The sequence below is a fragment of the Cebus imitator genome, unplaced genomic scaffold (assembly GCF_001604975.1).
Source record: "Cebus imitator isolate Cc_AM_T3 unplaced genomic scaffold, Cebus_imitator-1.0 Scaffold36, whole genome shotgun sequence".
NCBI lineage: Eukaryota > Metazoa > Chordata > Mammalia > Primates > Cebidae > Cebus > Cebus imitator.
This window is the reverse complement of record NW_016107351.1, coordinates 4627229-4634115: the sequence shown is the minus strand read 5'-3', so window position 1 is coordinate 4634115 and position 6887 is coordinate 4627229.

The window sequence follows — 6887 nt, the reverse complement described above, 5'->3', positions numbered from 1 at the left end:
AAGAAGTTTAGCTTTAGTGGCCAGGCTGGGAGTGCAATGGCACAATCTCGGCTCACCACAACCTCCGCCTCCTGGGTTCAAGCCATTCTCCTGCCTCAGTCTCCCAAGTAGCTGGGATTATGGGCATGTGCCACCGCGCATGGCTAATTTTTTTATATTTTTTTGTAGAGATGGGGTTTCTCCATGTTGGTCAGGCTGGTCTCAAACTCCCAACCTCAGGTGATCCACCCGCCTCGGCCTCCCAAAGTGCTGGGATTACAGGCATGAGCCACTGCGCCCATCGCTGTTGCAGTTTCTTACGGCTGCTATAACCAAGTGCCACAACCTTGGGCGGCAAAGATGACAGAAAGTTCTCTCTCCCAGGGGCTGAGGTCTGATTCAAGGTGTTGGGAGGGCAGTTAGGTTCTCTTCAGGTCATCCAGGATTACCTCCTCAGCTCAAGATTCTCAATCACATCTGCAAACACCCTTTTCCAAACAGGGTAACTTTCATATGCTGAAGCCTTAACCCCCTTATCTGAGATGAGGTCTTTAGGAGGTCAAGTCAAATGAAGTCATAAAGGTAGGGTTATAATCCAATAGGACTTTAAGAGAAAGAGAGCATCACGGTGATGTGGCTCATGCCTGTAATCCCAACAGTTTGGGAGGCAAAGGTAGGTGGATTACCTGAGGTCAGGAGTACAAGACCAGCCTGACCAACATGGTAAAATCCCATCTCTACTAAAAATATTAAAAAATTAGCTGGGCATGGTGGTACATGCCTGTAATTCCAGCTACTCAGGAGGCTAAGGCCAGAAAATCGCTTGAACTCAGGTGGCAGAGGTTGCAGTGAGCTGAGATCACGACATTGCACTCCAGCTTGGACCACAGAGCAAGACTCTGTCTCAAAGAAAAAAAAAAAAAAGGAGGAAAGATCTCTTTCTCTCTCCACCCTGTGAAGACAGCAAGAAGATGGCGTCTACCAGGTGAGGGTCCTCACCAGAACCCCAACCGCGCTGGTCCCTGATCTTGGACTTCCAGCCTCAATGACTGTGAGAACACAAATCTATTCTTTAAGCCTCCCCATCTGTGGCAACACACAATCATTAATTTTCTACATCAGCTGGAGTGGGTCGTGGTGCCCAGATTAAGCATTAATTCTGGTGTGTCTGTGAGGGGCTTCTGGTTGAGCCTGGCATGTGGTGGTGATGAGGCTGGCATGTGGTGGTGACGAGCCTGGCATGTGGTGGTGACGAGCCTGGCATCCGACAGTGACGAGCCTGGCATCCAACGGTGACGAGCCTGGCATCTGATGGTGAACTTGGTAGATTGCCCTCCCCAGTGGGCAGGCGTCCCCTAATCCTTCAAGGTCCTGAATAGAACCAAAAGCAGAAAGAGAAATTCACCCCTTGGCCCCTGCCTCCCTGCTTGAGCTGGGACTTCTCATCTTCTCGTCCTTGGGCTGCTGTTGACACCATCAGCGCCCTTACCTCTCAGGCCTTCAGACTTGGACTAAACCACGCCGTGGGCTTCCCTGGGTCTCCAGTTTGCAGACAGCAAAGTGAGCCTTCTCAGCCTTCAGAATCACAGGAGCCAATCCTCAGGAAACACTGCTCTGTCTTCCCTGTTCCATTTCCCTGGAGAGCACAGATGCGCGTACATGATACGCAGCGCGAGCAGCCCCATCCTTCTTTCCTTGCCTCTGTCTTCAACCTCTTCTAGTATCTTTCACTAGAAGTGAAAGTCACTTAAGTCACTACCATCTTGGGAAAAAAACAGTTCTGCTAAGCTCTTCACCCTCTCCATCTCTACACCTCTTCACTGCCACATTTCTCTAAAGAATGGCCGGGAACATGGATTTCTACTTTTCCACTTCTTTCCGACTCACCACCGCTCCCATGTGGCTTCCTCCCTGCCCACTGCACCAGCCCTGGAAAGCAGGAAGAGCAGAACTGGAGGGAAGTGATGTGTCCTGAATGGCTTAACCCAAGGCTGCTTGCTGCTGGTCAGCTCACCCCGTATTGGCCACACCTCACTGCACAGGAGGCTGGGAAATGTACTCTTTGGCTGTGATATGGTTTGGATGCTTGCCCCCTCCAAATCTCATGTTGAAATGTGATCCCCAACGTTGGAGGTGGGGTCCAGTGGGAGGTGTTGGGTCGTGGGGGCAGATCCGTCATGAATGGTTTGGCACCCTCCACGCAGTAATGAGTGCCTCCTTGCTCTCTGAGTTCATGCGAGATCCCGTTGTTTGAAAGAGCTTGGAGCTCCGGCTGGGCATGGTGGCTCACGCCTATAATCCCAGCATGTTGGGAGGTTGGGATGGGTGGATTGCTTGAAGCTAGGAGTTCAAGACCGGCCTGGCCAACACAGTAAAACCCCACTGCTACTAAAAATACAAAAATTGGCCAGGTGTGGTGACGCATGCCTGTAGTCCCAGCTACTAGGAAGGCTGAGGCATAAGAATCACTGGAACCCAGGGGGCGGAGGTTGCAGTGAGCCAAGATTCACACCACTGCACTCCAGCCTGCGTGGCAGAGTGAGACTCCATCTCAAAAAAAAATTTATATATATAACATACACACACACACACACACACACACATATATATTAATCTCCTGGAACTCCCTCCTCACTCTGTCACCCCTCCTCTTGCCATGTGATACTCCAGCTCCCCCTTCATCTTCCACCATGACTGGAAGCTTCCTGAAGCCTCCCCAGAAGCTGAGCAGATGCTGGTGCCGTGCTTGTACAGCCTGCAGAACTGTGAGCCAAATGATAAACCTCTTTTCTTTATAAATGACCCAGTCTTAGTACTCCATTGTACAATGCAAAATGGACTAACGCTGGCTGGCACCCAGCTGTCCACCCTAGACTCAGAAAGCAGCCTTGGGTTAAATGGACGAAGAGAGTCTGTGGAGGAACTGTCCATGGCCAATCTCCACCACGCCGGCCTAGGTCCGTCCTCACAGCCCAAAGCAACTCCTTGGAAGCCTCACAGAACCCTCAAAACTCAACATGTACAAAACTGACCTCGGCCCATGCCCCCCCCACCCTGCCATCCCCACATCCCTGGTCTTTCAGGTTCCCTGGCTCCATGAGTGACCCACAGCTGCTCAGGCACCCAGAGGACCGTGGCCCTCACTCTTACCTCCTCAATGTCTCCGAGCTCTGTCCACCTCCCTCCACAGCTAATGCTCCTTGTCTAAGCCACTGTCACCCTCCCTAGGCCTATGGACACCCTCATTCCTTTCTTAACACCTTCTTTTGTCCCCAGGTAGCCCGTTCTCCAGCATCTTTAAAGAAGCAACTCTCCGTCTCATGTCTGCACCCTAATCCCAACACTTTGGGAGGCCAAGGCAAGAGGTCGAGACCAGCTTGGCCAACATGGTGAAACCCCGTCTCTGCTAACAACAGCAACAAAAACACCACAAAATTAGCCAGGCATGGTGGGGGGCGCCTGTAGTCCCAGCTACTCGGGAGGCTGAGGCAGAAGAATGGCTTGAACCCAGGAGATGGAGGTTGCAATGAGTCGAGATAGCACCATTGCACTCCAGCCTGGACAACAGAACGACCCTGTCTCAAAATATGAAACATTTTAATTAAAAAGAAAAAGGCAACTCTCATGTCAACACCTTGCTTAAAACCCACAAACTATTGCTCCTAGCCGACGATTCAAATGCCCCCCACCGGCCCTGGAAGATTTCATCCCTGCCTTGTACCACCCTCCCGGGACCAGTCCTGGCCCCTGCTACAGTTATGTCGGTCTCTTTCAGCTACTCTGAGACACCTGCTCAACATACGGTGCTCCTGCCTGGCCGAGAATCCTGTGCGCACACACACATACATGACACTCACATGTGCGCACATACCCCTACCAGCTCCTACTCAGCCCCAAGAGTCCAGCCTCAGCTCATTCCCTGCTAAGCGCCTCCTCTGTCAGTCTCCCCACCAGGCTCGTTTTATTGCAGCTCCTTGTGCTCCCGTGTGGCATGCATCCCAGCTGCCATAAGCCAATCACCTAAGCACTCACGGGTTACGTCACTGCCATCCCTCACACCTAGGGCCACCCCTTCTGATTGGCTCCATCACTCTGGAATCTGACACTGTCTGGCTCACAGCTGGACTTTGATCAACATCACTGAAGGGACAGTGGCTCTGGGAAGTCCTGATGCAAAGACACTCATCTAACCTTACCTTACCCAGTGATCCCTAAATTTGCTTGGCCGTGGAAGCCTTCTTTGTTGTTGTTGTTGTTGTTGTTGTTGTTTTTGAGATGGAGTTTCCCCCTGTCACCCAGGCTGGAATGCATCTCAGCTCACTGCAACCCCCAGGTTCAAGCGATTCTCCTGCCTCAGCCTCCAGAGTAGCTGGGATTACAGGCATGAGCCACCATGTCTGGCTAATTTTTGTATTTTCAGTAGAGATGGGGTTTCACTGTGTTGGCCAAGCTGGTGTTGAATTCTTGACCCCAAGTGATCTACCCACCTCAGCCTCCCGAAGTGCTGGGATTACAGGCATGAGCCACTGCACCTGGCCTGCTAAATGAAACTTGAAATATGTAAGTTTGGTGTAAAGGTTTCTCTGCACATAGTGAACTATAACCTAGAGCTGTAAACAGACTGTAACCCACTCTTGTGCCAGTCACAGTGTTGGCCAAAGAAGAGGCCGACTGTTCAAACGTGTTCAACAGTGAGCTATAACCCATCTGGCTCTTTCTGTGCCTCAGTTTTGTTTTCTGCACGTCACTTTCCTCCTGTCCATAAATCTTCCACCGCACAGCTGCCCCGGAGTCTGAGCCTGTTCTGGCTCGGGAAGCTGCCCAATTCGCACATTGGTCTTTGCCCGATTAAACCGTTACGTTTAATTTAAGGTTTTTAACACCTGATGCCTCCTCACTACTCTGAGGGGCAGTTTGAGGAACACAAGACCAAGGTCTCAGTGGGTCCAGCTCCCACTGGGGCTGTGCTTTCCTGGGGGTCTGAATTCAGCAGCCCCATGATAGATGCAGGAGGCAGAAAAGCGAGAGGCTCCCCAGAGGATCTGCAACGATGGGGTGGAGCCACGGGTGTTCTCACTGTTTGCAGTGGGTGAGGGGAGTCTGGCCTCCTTAGCCTCTGCGTGTGTGGCCTAGAATCAATCTATGAGGTGGGGGCCTGTTAGCAGGGCTCCCTCTTACTTCGCTGGGAGGTTTTTCTTTTCCTTTTGCCCACTAAATTCTGTTCCCCTCCTGCTTCAATGTGTCTGTGTGCCCAAGTTTTCCTGGTCGTGTGACAAGAGCCTGGTCTTAGCTCAATGAAGGAGCAAGTTCTGCAGCACCAAGACCCCAAGGCTGGGACGTCTGCTGGTGCCGTGGGGACCCCTTGAGCCTCACACTGCAGCACTAGGGCTCTGCCAGGCACTGCAGGAGGCTAGAGGGATGTGGAAAAACAGCTTCCGGCTGTGCTTACATCACACCTGAGGACCTGGAGCAAAGACAGAGGAGGAGCCTCACTTTCCAGGAGCACAGCCAGCCTTCCAGCATGGAGGCATCATGCTGTCCACGTGGCGGCAGAAACGTCAGGCCCCGGAAAGTGGCCAGAGCAGTGGGTACAGAGCAGGAAAGGAAGATAAATCTTGGGAACCCCAAACTCACTAACTAAAGGGAAAAGTCAGGATGGGAAGAGAATCGTGCACACCTGCTCCCATTTTTGCTCCTAAGTGACGTGGCTGCAAGATAAAGCCACACCCCTCCCTCACATTGTGCCCACAAGGAAATTCCCCTTTAAATACTGAAGTCTGGCCAGACGTGGTGGCTCACACTTATAATCCCAGCACTTCAGGAGGCTGAGGCGGGTGGATCACTTGAGATCAGGAGTTCAAGACCAGCCTGGTCAGCATGGTGCAACCTCGTCTCTACTAAAAGTACAAAAAATTAGCTGGGCTTGGTGGCGTGTGCCAGTAATCCCAGCTACTGGGGGGGCTGAGGCAGGAGAATCACTGGAACCCAAGAGGCAGAGGTTGCAGTGAGCCGAGATTATGCCACTGCACTCCAGCCTGGGAGACAGAATGAGACTATCTTGGAAAAAAAAAAAGAAAAAAGAAAAATGCTGAAGCCCTCAAAATCATTTTCAGCGAAAGGCATAGCCCTGCCTCCCAGGTACAACTTTTGCAACCAAACCTCCTGAAATCACTGAGACCCACCCGGGTCATTTTCCTCCATCAACAAGAACTTGCTGCATTTCTCTTCCTGACTAGGTATTGGATTGGGGGCCGGGAGTGGGTATCCGGCTTCAGTCCTCCCTGCCAAGACCACCAGCTGAGGACCCCCCTCACTCATTTTTTTGAGTGAAATTCCTTGTGGGCCCCAAGATCTTTACCCTAAAGGGTTTGTTAAATTTCACCATGGCAATGCAAATTGTTAGCTAGCTGACCTTCACAGATGTTGGGAAGGCACTGCACAGAACTCAGACATCCGCCGCCCTGCCCTGTCCCCCCATCAGCCTGAGACAAGGGCATATCTGATTGCTTCCTCTCCCCTACTGCTTAGGTTATCTTAGGTAAAAATGCAGAAACACCAAGCCAGACAAAGGCATAAATGACTACTTTCCCCTACCTCCCTCTCACATGAAAATTGTGTATTTCTGGCTGGGCGAGGTGGCTCACATTTGTAATCCCAGCACTTTGGGAGGCCGAGGCAGGTGGATCACTTGCGGTCAGGAGTTCAAGACCAGCCTGGCTAACATGACGAAACCCCGAATCTACTAAAAATACAAAAAAATAGCTGAGCGTGGTGGCGCACATCTGTAGTCCCAGCTACTAGGTAGGCTGAGGCAGGAGAATCACTTGAACCCAGGTGATGGAGGTTTCAGTGAGCCAAGATGGCACCACTGCACTCCAGCCTGGGCAACACAGTAAGACTCTGTCTCA